Here is a 14,883-nt window from a genome sequence, read left to right as displayed (position 1 = left end):
TAAGACCATTCAATTCTTAATTCTAGCAAGAGACAGAAAGGAGACAATGTAAGAAGGGCTGGAGGAAGGGAGGCAAATTCTCATTTGGATAAATGGAGAAGGGGAGGCCCTATAAGGGATACTTTCATTTTTTACTAGAGGTGTCTTAGAGAGTTGTTTCATGCATAATTTATTGGATGGGTATCATTTGTTCCCTAAAGGATGCTAGGTTATATTTTCGAATTTTGTCAACAAAGCAATTTTTATGAAGCTGAAGATCATACTTCTCACATTTACTTTGACATGTCTGTGACTCAGATTGCGGAAACAGGCCTGAACCCCCCCCATGCTTAGCTCAGTAACAGTGGTGATAATTTTGGGTGCTTGCTCTATGCCTGATACTGTTCTAAGCACTTTCCATGCCTCAGCCTCACGGCAAACCCAGAGTAGATTCTATTATTAGCTCCATTTTGCATCAGAGGAGAAAACTGCCCCAGGTCAAATAGCTGGTGTGCAGTAGAGCTGGGTTTGAGCCCAGGCCATGTGGCTGCTGCAGAGCCCCGGGTTCTAACCAGGAAACAGTAGGTGCTGGGTAGCCCTTTGTCCAAATGTAGAGGGAAGGGGGTTTTCCGAGGGCCATGTATTCGTACCGGCTGCCCTTCGTGCTACACAAAGTCCTTTAATCAATTTACTCTTAGAACCCCTGCAAGGTAGGTGTCACCACCCCCACATCACGCAGCACACAGCTGCTCAGTAAATGGTGGAGCGGAGTTCAGAAGTCCAGGGTCATCCCTCAGCATCAGGGGCCCTCGGATCAGGGCGAGGGGCACAAGAGGCTCACAGGCACGAGAGACTGAAGGAAAGCAAGAACTGCCTTTTCTAAAACTGATTGAAGACAGCTCCTGCTGTAAAGAGGTCATGGCTGTGTTCTGCTTCCCACTTACCCTTTCACCTTCTCCATGTTCCCACTTCACAAGCAACAGACGCATCTCTCACACCTAGCAGCACTGCTGCAGAGGTCCTGGATGTAAAAAATAAAAATAAAAAAACTAATAGTAAAATTAAAACCTCCTCACTGCCAGAAAAACGTGGGAGAAGACGATTAAGAATGTGCGTCCAGGGTACCTCTTACAACAGTTGTCATGATGAGTCCAGGGTAGGGCTTTGTATCTGTCCCTTTTCTGTATGTATTTCTGTCCCAGACAATGTGGCATTAGAGATGGGGTGCTTTGACTCGGGATGTTCAGGATTCAGATGGCTTATAGAGTGGAGGAACAGAAAGGATGGCAATTGTTGTTTAATAATCTTACTTCTCCTATTTCCCAACTACTGCAAAAGATTGCCAAACCTCTGAAGGCAACGAGGGCATCAGTGAGCAACCATGAGGGCAGCAGGACCTCGTTTCTTCCACGTGACACTCAGGTTAAGGCTGCATGCCTTCTCTGACTATATTCCGGGTTGGAATAAAACATGCTGCTTTTGAGCTCATCCTCTCTGCCTCTTCACCATTCTCAGGAGTAAGGAGGAGCTTCGACAGTACCATCTTCTCTGGTGCCTTGGTCTGTGTCCCAGGGGCATCCTTGAGAGTATTGCAAAGAGGCGAAAGTAGGAAGTTCCCTATTCCTTACTGTACAGATGAATCATACACCTTCGAGTAAAAGGAACATTGTAAGAGGTAAGTTTGTATTTTACATTTTCTTGGACATTTACTCACACTTTTCTAACCACTTAATGAAGGTACAGTTGACATACAGTTAGCCTCACATATTTGAAGTGTAAAATAAAAGTTTTGACAGGTGCACACCCATGAATCCATCACCACCATCAAGATAGTGAACACATCTACCCCCTTTACCTTCCCTACCACCCCTCCTGTCTCCACACCCCCTCCAGGCAGTCACAATTTGCTCTCAGTCACTATAGATTCATTTTTATTTTCTAGAATTGTATATAAATGGGATCATACAGTATGCCCTGTTGTTCTAATTGTTTTTCCTGGCTTTCACTCAGCATAATTATTTTGAGAGTTATTCATGATGCTGCATGTATCAATAGTTTGTTCCTTTTTATTGCTGAGTTATATTCCATTGTGTGGCTATATCACAATGTGTGTATCCATTTATGTGCTGATGGATATTTGCATCCTGTGCAGTTTTGGGCTCTTATCAGTAAAACTGCTATGAGCCTTTGTGTACAAGTCTTTGTGTGGACTTATGTTTTCCTTTGTGTTGGGCAAAACCTAGGAATGGAATGGCTGATCATATAGTAAGCATATGCTGTTAAACACAAATTATAGCAACCTGTTGTTTTGGACTAAGCTCCTGCACCAATCCCCAGTGAACCACTCTAAAAGTCAAAATGGAGTCACTCATGCTAAAGTTCCATATCACCAAACGGAAAATAAGTTATTATCTGACCTTCTAAGAAATCAGAAGAAAGAACAGCCAATTCCCCAGACAGGCCAGTTTCAGTCTTTAATGGGCACAACAAAGAAGTTCCCTGTGTTTTCATCCTCATGACAAAAAGTCACCTGAAGTCACCTGATGGGAACCAGTTATCTTTCCCGTTTTGTCTCCCTGTCCCCCGAAACATGGAAAGTAACTTTGAAATGACCATCTACTCTTTTCTCTTAGTTTTTGCTATCTTCAGCCCTTCTCTGTCTATAAAGCCAGCCTCTTCTGCTCAGCTCATTGGAATACTTACTCTATTTTATGGAATGAAGTGTTGCTCAATTCTAGAATGGCAATAAAACAGAAAAAATTCTTTAAGCTAAATTTGTTGTGGTTTTTGTCTTTTGAAATGCTTGACTTCCAAACTGTTTTCCAAAGTGGTTTCAGTTCTCATTCTCACCAGCAGTGTAGGAGAATTCCAGTTGTCCCACATCCTTACTGTGCCTGGTATGATCAGCCTTTTTATGTTTTTATTTTATTTTTTTATTTGTAGTTTTTGATGCAGAGTCTTCCTCTGTCACCCAGGCTGGAGTGCAGTGGTGCAATCTCAGCTCACTGCAACCTCTGCCTCCAGGATTCAAATGATTCTCCCACCTCAGCCTCCTGAGTAGCTAGAACTACAGGTGCGCACCACCCCACCCCGCTAATTTTTGTATTTCCAGGAGAGACAAGGTTTCACTATGTTGTGCAGGCTGGTCTCGAACTCCTGACCAAGTATCCACCCACCTCAACCTCCCAAAGTGCTGAGATTATAGGCATGAGCCACTGCCCCCAGCTTGATCAGCCTTTTGAATTTTACCCATTGTGATAATGTGCTGTGGTATCTCATTGTTTTAATTTGTATTTTCCTAACGACTAAGGATGTTGGTCATCTTTCCACTTGTTTATTTGCCATCCCTAAATCTGCTCTGGGGGAGGGTCTCTTCAAACCTTTTCCCCATTTTTTTTATTGGATTATTTGTTTTCTCACTGGATTTTTGTTTCTTGGTTTGGTTTTTGAGACAGGGTTGTGTCCGGGCTCGTCTTGAACTCCTGAGCTCAAGCAATCCCCCCACCTCAGCCTCCTGAGTACCTGGGATTACAGGTGCATGCCACCATGCCTGAGTCTCACTGGATTTTGATCATTTTTTATATATTCTGGATTTGCAAGTATTTTCTCCTAGCCTGTGACTTATCTCTTCATTCTTTTAACAGTGTCTTTCTTAATTTTGATGAAGTCCAATTAATCAATATTTTCTTTTATGGATTATCGTGCCTTTGACGTCACATCGAGTCCTTGCCTAACCCAAGCTCATAAAGATTTTCTTGTATTTTTCTTTTAACAGTTTTACCATTTTTACTAAATTCTGCCAAAAGATTATCAAATACTATAAAATTCATATTCATCTTTTACTTGGGCACAAGTCTTCTTATCATTGCCAACTTGTCTATTTTTAAAAATTTCTGCCATAGATTTCAATGTCCACAATCGAAAAGATTTCATCTGTAAATAATTCATTTAACAACAATGACTTTTCAATTTCTGAACTTACCGGCGTTCTGAGGTATTGCACACTCGCTCTTGTGCACACATTGTCTTTCTCTCCTGTTAATTTTTTTCATTCTGGTAATAAGTGACATTTGTTCTAAACTTCTGTTCTCTAAAATTTTACTTTGTATTTAATAATTGTCAAAGTTCAAATAGCTTTATAATGTTTGACATCAATAATAATCATGAATATCTTAATCCCAGATACATTTTTAGACTTAGACCTTAGAAGACATTTTTAAAATTAAAATTATAACTCATATACATATTTTCATTGCAGAGAAGTATGATAGGTGAACAATAAAAGACTTTCAGCCTTAAAAATATATTACATTAGGATAAAATTCTGTGGGAGAAGTAGAAGGATACTCCAAGGAGTAAAAGGAACAAAGCAAATTTTCCAATTGTTCAAGAATTCTTTCTGTATTTTTTAAACGCTGTACTTTTTAGATTCTCTTGACTACATTTTAACAGAACAGTTTTATTTTTAAAATGTCAGTATTTACAATATGCCAGAAATTACATCTTTTGCAGCTTTTTATGATGAGAAATTCTAGATGTCAACATAAAAATTGTGAGGGTGTAACTAATGTTTTGGAAATCTTTCAGAAAGTATGTGGTAAAAAGAAAATATAATAATAATAATAATAGTCGGTCTTCCACCCCACAGTACTTCACAGAAAAGAACAAGTAGGAACGTGTGTGGTGCTGGCTGAGAGCTGGATTCACTCCTCTGAGTGGGGAGATAAGATGTCAGGGAACCGGATTTTGGATTTACCTCAGCACATAGACCGTTTATTTCTGGATGTGGCCCAGGAAGGCAAACAAGAATGTGTCAAACTCCTCTTTTCTCTGAAAGAGAATTTAAAAGTAAAGATCATAGGCCAAGCCAATGGTAACATCTTTTGGGCAAAGAATCTCCTTTGTAGGGTATTTGGGTAGAGGGAGAAGTTGGGCCAGAAGAGTGAGTTCTGAGCCACACCCATAGCTGTCCATGAAATAGAGAGCTCCTACAGTTAATAAGAATCATGGAGTCACTTCAGCCATCGTAAGAAGGTGATTCGACTGGATATGGGTTGGAGCCAAGAGGGGGCCAGCTACCCTTTCTCTCTCTCTCTCTCTCTCCCCACGCCCCCACCCCCCCAATTTCAGCCAGCACAGTCTTTCTCCCTCTCAGTCTCGGTGTTTCTACTCCATTCTTCCATCGCTACTAACCTATCTTATCCTCATTCTTCAGCCCGGATCCCACAAAGAGCCACACTGACTGGCTTAGCTGATTTCCCTCAGGGCTTTTGGGTAGGGTCCTTCAAGACTGCACACCATGGCAGGCAGCCAATCCGTGGCCAGCCCTGTGCAAAGCCCAGCTCAACACTGCTTGTCAGATGGGAGGAGGATGGGTGGGAGGAGCTGTTTCAGAAACCTGAGAGTAATGGACGTGACAGAACCGTGACTGAGATGTCCATTTTCCTGTCATTTTCTGGGGTGGAGATGCAAGTCTGGTCTTCCTATGCCCACTTGTCTCAAGTCCCTCCCACACATCAAGTGACAATAACAGCTTTTCTATCACCACTGAGGGACCATATGGACATTAAAATGAAGATGAAGAGAACACAGGAACTCTCTAAATCTAAAAAGATGCCCTAAACAGCCAGAAGGGTCCCACTCCTTGCCCAGATCACAAGTGCTGGTAACAGAGGGTCGGGGGATTCAGGGAGGAATTCCAGGAACCCTGGGCCTTGTCTCTGCTCCTGAGATAAGGAAAGGGGTAGAAGAAGGGAGGGTTGTAGGATGCCAGACAGCTTCAATGTCGAGGGCTTTGGGATTCCCTCTGCCCAAAATGTCTAGGGACAGATCCTGAAAGCCCCAACATCACTGACTTCTTTGAGGTCAGATCCTAAAAACCTTTATGCACCAAACTTAGCCAATTGGTATTTTAAAGAAAAGGGACCCAGCAAGCCTAAGACATCAAAAGAGGCAAGATTTGGTGGCAAAAAAAAAAAAAAAAAAAAAAAAAAACAGTTGTAAGCCGAGCGTGGTGGCTCATGCTTGTGATCCCAGCACTTTGGGAGGCTGAGGCAGGTGGATCACTTGAGGTCAGGAGTTCGAGACCAGCCTGGCCAACATGGTGAAACCCCATCTCTACTAAAACCAGAAGAAGTTAGCTGGGTGTCGTGGCAGGCTCTGGTAATCCCAGCTACTCAGGAGGCTGAGCCAGGAGAATTGCTTGAACCAGGGAGGCGGAGGTTGCAGTGAGCCAAGATCGCACCACTGCACTCCAGCCTGGGCGACAGAGCGAGACTCCTTATCAAAAAAAAAAAACAAAACAACAACAACAACAAAACAACCCAAATAACAAAACAAAACCAGATGTAGTGTGGCCCTCAAGGAGCATCTGACCAGGTTCCAGGGGGACAAGGGCCACGGGAGGAAGAAGGGACTTTCCTCCCATGAGAAGGGCCTGGAGATGCAGGGACTCTCAAGCCACTTTGGCCAACTTTCTCCTTCCCCCAGAATGACTCCTGCAGTAAAAGTGGAGAATCACTTCTATAAGAGAAAGACAGATAAAAAGAAAAGATATAATGTAATGTTACGTAAATTGGGCAAATCCATCAAAATTTTAAAACGTGTACTCTTTGAGTAATTCTATTTTTTCAGAATTCATTCTGCCATTATAGCTGTATATATATAAGGATAGTATTCACCTATAATCCCAGCACTCTGGGAGGCCGAGGCGGGTGGATCGCTTGAGTCCAGGAGTTTGAGACCAGCCTGGGCAACATAGTGAAACTTCGTCTTCACAAAAAATATAAAAAACTAGCTGGGCATGATGGCATGCACCTGTAGTCCCAGCTACTCAGGAGGCTGAGGTGGAAGGATCGGTCGAGCCTGGAAGGCAGAGGCAGAGGTTGCACTGAGTCATGATTGCACCACTGCACTCCAGACTGGGTGACAGAATGAAACTTTGTCTCATTAAAAAAAAAGGAAAGGCCGGGCGCGGTGGCTCAAGCCTGTAATCCCAGCACTTTGGGAGGCCGAGACGGGTGGATCACGAGGTCAGGAGATCGAGACCATCCTGGCTAACATGGTGAAACCCCGTCTCTACTAAAAAATACAAAAAACTAGCCAGGCGAGGTGGCAGGCGCCTGTAGTCCCAGCTACTCGGGAGGCTGAGGCAGGAGAATGGCATAAACCTGGGAGGCGGAGCTTGCGATGAGCTGAGATCCAACCACTGCACTCCAGCCCAGGCGACAGAGCAAGACTCCGTCTCCAAAAAAAAAAAGGAAAAACAAGTCTTTGCAACACTGTAACAAAAGATTGAAAATATCCTAAAAGTTCATCATTAGGGGTTTGGTTAAATAAATGCTGGTGGCAATTGTTAGGGAAAAGACAGACGTGGAACACTCTAGATGACAGATTATTAAGTGGGAAAGCTGGTGCAGAATAGTGTGTACCCAGAACACACACTTGGGCAAATGCTAAAATCAATATTGAGTTAAAGTTGGGGTCAACACCAAATAATACCATCTCAGAATGAAACTCCTGGGATGCAAGAATTAACCTGAAATTTCATCCCGAAGAATGTAATTATTCTTATAATTTTGCTAATGGTCAAATTCTAAGTTTGGCCTTATGGTGCAAGAACAGTAATCATCCAGCATGATCAGCTGCAAAACAGTTCTGTGATCACATCACTGCAGTTTTTTTTGTTTGTTTGTTTGTTTTTTAAACAGAGCTTTGCTCTTGTTGCCCAGGCTGGAGTGCAATGGTGACTCTCGACTCACTGCAACCTCCACCTCCCAGGTTCAAGCCATTCTCTGGCCTCAGCCTCCCAAGTAGCTGGGATCACAGGCACCCACCACCATGCCCAGCTAATATTTTGTATTTTTAGTAGAGATGGGGTTTCACCATATTGGCTGGGGTGATCCATCCACCTGCCTCAGCCTCCCAAAGTGCTGGGATTACAAGCATTAGCCACTGCACCCGGCCTTTACGGCAGTTTTGTCATAAGAAATAGATGCTCACTTTCCACTGAGAATGGGAGAGAAGCCAGATATTTTTCAGATATTACATTTTCCTGTACTGTTTTTCTTTTCTTCATTTTCTTTATATCCCTTGTTATGTCTGAATCAAATGTGATTTGTCATGGATATTGTACATGGTTTTGCAATTTTTTTTCTGCTTATGGAATGTTAGGTAGAAAAGCTACCTAACATTCCATAAGCATTAAAAAATAGAATGTTTTAAAAAACATTCTATTTTTTAAAAATTCATTTTCATAAATGTGAATTCCCAAATAGAATTTATTCCTGAAAGACTCATAACCTAAACGGAATTAAATATCAAAAATCAAACATAAAAGGTGATTTTATTTACCATAATGCATGTGAGATACGCACCAAACTAGTTGACAAATACTAGAGTTATGACTTAATCAAATATCTATTATTCTGCCTGGTATTATTGAAAATTGTTCAACATTCATTGGCTCACAGCGATGACAGTGTTCTTCCTAAAGTTATCTCACTAACATTCTCTCTCAATATTCTTCTTCTCAGTCTTTTTCTCAATTTATTTGCTATTTAAAAGTGATTGTTTTTGAACATAAAATTAGCAGCTTTCACCATCATTATGTGAAACATTAATTATTGTGGCCTTTTAATCTTGTGATAATAAATATATATAGTTCAAATGACTGAGAATTTTAACATATGAAGCCTAAAAGAGACATTCATTTAACTTCAAGACTCATTTGATATTTATAGTATCATCTATTAATAAATCTAAATGGTATGCCTTGTGTATATTACTAATGTTGATATGCTGCTTAGACATAATGATAGACAAGGTGCAGTGGCTCACACCTGTAATCCCAGCACTCTGGGCAGCCAAAGTGGGAGGATGGTGTGAAGCCAGGAGTTTGACACCAGCCTGGGCAACATAGTGGGACTCCATCTCTACAAAAACTTTAAAAAAAATTAGCCAGGCATGGTGGCATGTGCCTGTAGTGTCAGCTACTTGGGTGAGGTAGGAAGATTGCCTGAGCCCTGGAGGCTGAGGCTGCAATGAGCCACGATCACACCACTGCACTCCAGCCTGGGCAACAGAGCAAAACCCAGTCTCAAAAAAAAAAAAGATATAATGATAACCTGTGTAACGATGACTATAGATTAAGCACAAACTCTCAGGGGTATTATAAATAATATTGGGGTAGGCATTCAGCTACTGAGACTTCCAAAAGCTGAGGTTGAAGGCCAATTCAAAGATTTTTACTGAATATCAAGGCCAAACAAAGCCAACGTTTGGTGCATTTTATGTTCGGACATGATAAACATACATACATGTGTGTGTGTCCCTGATCTACCTCTAGGTGCCTCATGGAATGAGATCTTGGGGCCTAGGAATCAAGAATGGGAGATTCACTTTTTATTGGATATCCTTTTGTACCGTGAGCTCTGTGGAGCTACACCCCTAGGAATCTCGGAAGGGAGATTTATCGGGGTGGTGGGAGAAGTGGACCCTCTGTTTTTGAGAGTGTTCAGTGCTGGGCAGAGCTGATTAAGAATGTCCAAGTACGGTGGGGATCCTGTGTCCTACCAGCTCTGGAAACTGGGGTGCAAACCTAGGGAAACATCTCCCTTTTAGGGTGCTTGGAGGGTGATTAGTGGAAGGACCTTATGGGTAGGGATAAATTTTCCCACAAACTTCAGAGTTCACATTCCAGACTCTAAAGCCTGAGCCTCCTCCGGTCAGCACTACAGAATTAGAGGCCCAGCCCCCAAGGACTAAGTGAGTGCCCTGTTGGCAGCTGAGGATAAGGTGCAAGGCTTTGCCAGAGGAGTGTGTTTGGGGCTGGCCTGCAGGGTTCTCAGTGAGCCGTCAGGGTGACCTAGTAGTGCAGCTGGGGGCCATGGAGTGGTCTGAGTGGCAGGCAAGGCTGGTCCAGAACAGCTGGGCCCTGGGAGGAGCCTGGGGCCCCAGTGAGCATGCGCCTGGTGGACCGCCAGTTGAAAGACTCCTTCCTAGGGACTCCTGAAATGCTGGACCCAGACGACTGACACATTGTTTGGTAGAAATGGTGGGGTGTCTCCCCTCTTCTGGAAGATCCCCTTTTGGAATGCTGCAAATCTCAGAGGCAAGGCTTGTCCAGTTGACTCTCCAAGGAAGACATATTCCCAGGTTCCTGTGTGAGGATGATGGGTTCAGTGTGTCTGATTTCCCCAGATGGCCCAGCCTAAGGAATGCAGCTACTTCTATGACCAAAATTCTCTTCAGGGAATTGGTATGTTCCACTCCCACCAGCAGTATATGCTCATTTCACAGTTACTAACCCTAAGGGCTAACACTGATGAGTACTTGCTACCTGCAAGCCTTCACTTCTGGGAATTTATCCTAAGGACATAGGAATACGTATAATAGAAGGAGGTCCATAATAGTATTCGTTGGTAAAAGAAATGTTGAAACAAATGAGAGTGGTTTAAATAAATTATAGTATATTTATGTAATATAACCATACATTTACATAATAGAGAATAAATGTATGTCACAGAATGGACAATTCTTTGTAATAGAAATATAACTTATTTAACAGAAAGTTAGGATTTTCAACTGTTATGCAAACCTTTTCCACAGTAAATCTTAGTGGCACAAACAAATATATAAAAATTGAACTTTCTCTTATTGAAGCGGTGGGATGGGGTACATTGTTACCTGTGGAGTCCTGCAAACAAAGCCCTCTCTCCCCTCCCTGACCCCATCCTAGGGCAGCCACTGAAAGGGATCCTGAGACTCTAGGGAGAATTTTTTTTTTTTTTTTTTTTTGAGATGGAGTCTCACTCTGTCACCCAGGCTGGAGTGCAGTGGCACTGTGTCAGCTCACTGCAACCTCTGCCTCCCGGGTTCAAGCAATTCTCCTGGCTTAGCCTCATGAGTAGCTGGGATTACAGACACCCACCATCACGCCCGGCTATTTTTTTTTTTAATATTTTTAGTAGAGACGGGGTTTCACCATGTTAGCCAGACTGGTCTCGAACTCCTGACCTCAGGTGATCCGCCTGCCTCAGCCTCCCAAGATAATTTTTAGCAACGTAGGAAAATAATGATATAATGTTTTGTCTTAAAATCAGAATAAAAACCATCCACATAGAATATGTTAATTTTATGAAACACTCTGAAATCTGCACAGAGCCATAGAAAAATGCCTGGAAAAAGAACATATTAAAATGACAGTTGTCTCCTGGTTGGATTTTAGAGCATTTATATTTTCTTTTTAATATGCTTTTCTTTTTATTTTCCAAAATTTCTTTAATGAACATGTACCATGGTTATAATTAGGGGAAAACAAGAAGTTATTTATTTCCCTCCCAAAATTTACCCCAACATTCAGCTGGGACCAAAAAGTTCAAAGGCTTGTCCCTCTGGTGTTGTATCCTACATGATTAAAACTTGTAATATATATTAAAAAGTTATTATTAAGTCCATATACAGTGTTTCAGTTACTGTGATTATTATCAATATGATCATGGTTGAACCAAATGGCAAACAAGGATTACATTTCTCTTCCTTGTGCTCTTTTTGTTTTCCTTTCCTGGTGCTAATAATGATCTCATTTTTGGAGGGAAGGGGATGTAACAGGGATGGGACAAAGAAAGGGATTCTGGGCTGGCTGTTAAAGCTCTATTTCTTGACCTGGATGGTTGTTACAAGGGTGTTTGCCCTACATTCACTAAGCAATACTTGCTTTTTTATGATTTTCTGTACCTGTGTTTTATTTTACAAAAACAAAAAAAAAAAGCTTAAATAAACTATGCAACAAGAATGAAAAAAGCCTCTTTTTATTTGCTTAGTTTTCTTCAAATGCAAATTTAAGTCTTTCTACAACCCACCCCCAGTAGTTTTATAAAATAAATCTTCATACAACTTTCCATACAAACCTGCCACATAACCTATCAGTTCCATTTTCTCCTGGATCCTGCTGGGTGCATGCCATCCTCCAATACCAATCTGAATTGGTTGCCCACTAGGACTGCTTCCTGGCTTCAAGCCCCTCTTCACCCCCTTCCTGTGTTAGGTCCCCTTTCTTCTGGATGCACATTTTCTTTGTTTACTTCCTTGTTTTAGTGAAACCAAGACACATGTGAGATATATTCTTTGAGACTCTGCATGTCTAAATGTCTTTATTCTCATATGACTGACTCATAGTTCAGCTGGGTATAAAATTCACAACTGAACATCATTTTTACTCAAAAAATTTTTAAGTACAATTTTCATCATATTCTAGCTTCAAATTTTGTTAGTAAGAGATTTGACACCATTCATATCACTATTTTTTTTTTTTTGGTCTGTTGTTGAAATGTTCTTTTCAAGCCTAGTGTTTTGAAGCCAGTATTTTGAAAAGTCATATGACTCAGGGGAGATCTTTTTCATCCATGATGCTAGGTACTGAGTGGGGCCTTTTATCTGGAGACCTCTTCCTTTGGTCCTAGTGAATTTTCCTGTACTCTTTCTTTGATATTTCTCCTCTGAGTTTTCTCATGAGCTCTTAGACCTCCTGGACTGATCCTCTTGTTTTCTTATCTTTTCCCTCTTCTTTTCTTTTTTCCTTTTCTTCCTTTTCCTTTGTTTTTGTTTTTTTTTTTAGTAAGAGGCAAAAGATTTATTCATTCTAAAGAGAAACCAGAGCATCCCCTCTTATTTTCTATCTCTTTGTCTTTGTTCAACTTTCTGGGAAATTTCTTGTCTCTGTAAGCCCTTTAGCTAATTTTTTTTTTTTTTTTTTGCTGTCATATTTTTTAATTTCTGTGAACCTAAGTATGTCCTTTAAAAATTACATCCTTTGTTTATTTCATATGGTATCTTCACTTATTTCTGAAGAATGTGGTGTCTTTGAAGTGCTCTCTCTGTATTGTCTCTGTTTTCACTGAGTTCCACTTTATCTGTTTGTTTTGGTGTCTCTTTCATGTTGGACCTTTTCCTCTGGTGTCTGTGGTCCTTATGTGCCCATTTGTACCACCCTCCTTGTGAGAGAGCACATTCTGAGATTCCTCACCTCTGGGGCCAGGGCTGGTTACCAAACAGCCTTTGCTTACTATGCCAGCTCATCTGCAAGCAGTGTGTATGCACTAAAAATTAACTGCAAGCTCTGTGTACAGGGTACTGTTTGTAAACGAGTGTACTTTGCTGTAGGACTATATAGCATGATGACCAGCTGGCTTATTTCAGAATTTGTAGGGTTAGTTCATTTCTTCAAAGGGTCATCTTCTGGTCTTTTGCATGGGAAGGAGGAAGAAGAAGAGGAGGGGGAGGAAAAGCCTGGCTGTCAGAGTCTTGGAGTTAGCTTAGGAAAGGCAATGGCTGAATCCCACTAACAACGAGTCTGTCCAGACAACCCCTTACCACACACCCACCTCTGGGCCTGGTGTCCCCAAGTCCAAGGTTTCCCTGGTTCAGTGTCTTATGGGAACATACTTATTGCCCCCTGTGGAGACAGAGGAGTGGTGACAGACTGTAAGGGTGGAGAGTGAAGACAATTTGAAAGTCTAGCTGAAGCTTACACACAGATGTACAACCAATCCCTCTCTCTTCAGTCCCCACCTTAACCCCACCTTTCTCCTTCCTGGTTTCTCCAGTATCTGGTTCTTTCTGAAATCACTTGGATGCTTAAGTTTGGCCCACATCCACTCTGCCGGATGCCTGGTTCCTCCATCTGCTTTCTGTCTTCATGGATCATGATTTGGGGTTACACATACATCCTAGATTTACTGAAAATAGTGACAGAACTTTTGTTTTTCATTCTGTTTTGGTGGTGATTCTGAGAGAAAGAGGGATAAATGTCTTTATACCACCATATAAAATCCCTAAGTCTCTGCCTTGGTTTTTAGTATAACTGTGTTTATCTTTTTGGTTTTCTGTATCCTCTAAATTTTCTGCAGTGGACACATATGACTTTAATAAGAAAATTGACATATACTCAAAAAGTCATTTATACACAAAAGGGTGCAAAAAAGCCTGGAGCACCCACTCCTGAATCTTCCTTACTCCTGCTGAGCCCGCTGGGACAAGAACCCCTTGCCCTTCACACCTTAGCTCCCTGACATGTCGGAGATCTCCACACCCTCCTTGTCAGGGAGCACATCCCGGGGTTCCTCATCTCTGGGCCAGGGCTGTTTACTTAATAGCCCTTACCAACTTTGTCAGCTCATCTGCGAGCAATGTGGATTCTTCATACATTCTGAACAGTCATGCCTCCAAAGCCACGTTTTTGTAAAGAGAATTCAGTGTGTGTGTGCATGTTTGTGTGTGCGTGTTTTGACCTGGCACTCAAGGATTTGCATTCTGCTGATGCCACTGCAGTCAACAGTGGGTAGGCATTGCCTGGTAAGTCTCCATGACCGCCTCCTACAGACCTGCCTAATCCCTCCACTTGAACACACCCTGAGGAACCCGTCTGAAGCAGGCACCCTGGGCCCTGGAACACTCTTTGAACTTCAATGACCCTCAGGTCCAAGGGGTTCTGAGACCCCAGGACCTAAAATGCCCTGCTGGCTGGGTGTGGTGACCCATGCCTATAATCCCAACACTTTGGGAGGCCAAGGAGGACAGACTGCTTGAGTCCAGGAGTTTGAGACCACCCCGGGCAACATGGTGAAACCTCATCTCTCAAAAAAAAAAAAAAAGTCAAGCATGGTGGCACATGCCTGTAGTCCCAGCTACTCAGGAGGCTGAGGTAGGAGGATCGCTTCAGCCTGGGAGGCAGAGGTTACAGTAAGCCGAGATCGCACTGCTGTGCTCCAATTGGGGGGACAAAGCACGAATCTGTCTCAAAAATAAATATATAAAAATAAATAAATAAATAAAATGCCCTGCAGGCCCCCATGAGCTCAGGACACATGAGGCTAGGAGGAACCAATCAGGAATCCCAAAACTGCA

The sequence above is a fragment of the Trachypithecus francoisi genome, unplaced genomic scaffold (genome assembly GCF_009764315.1).
Source record: "Trachypithecus francoisi isolate TF-2019V2 unplaced genomic scaffold, Tfra_2.0 Lachesis_group0, whole genome shotgun sequence".
NCBI lineage: Eukaryota > Metazoa > Chordata > Mammalia > Primates > Cercopithecidae > Trachypithecus > Trachypithecus francoisi.
Note: the sequence above shows the minus strand (reverse complement) of the source record.